This window comes from Montipora capricornis, chromosome 7, assembly GCF_036669925.1.
Source record: "Montipora capricornis isolate CH-2021 chromosome 7, ASM3666992v2, whole genome shotgun sequence".
Taxonomy (NCBI): domain Eukaryota; kingdom Metazoa; phylum Cnidaria; class Anthozoa; order Scleractinia; family Acroporidae; genus Montipora; species Montipora capricornis.
In genome coordinates, this window is record NC_090889.1 from 50444486 (window position 1) to 50444710 (window position 225).

Genomic DNA, 225 nt, shown 5'->3' on the forward strand with positions numbered 1-225 from the left:
ATAGATATTGATGAAATGTCTAGATGTAAAATAACTTGTTTTATTCGTTTTCGAAATGATAAAAAATTGTTCACCAACCACTAAAACACGCATGTTGTGTAACATGAAACAAGATATGAAAGTTATGAAAAACAAATCATGATAATGAAAATTTGCAATAAAAATGTTAATGTAGTAGAGAAGAATTATATTAAAGCACAAAAGTACCGTACAATGAAGAGGAAG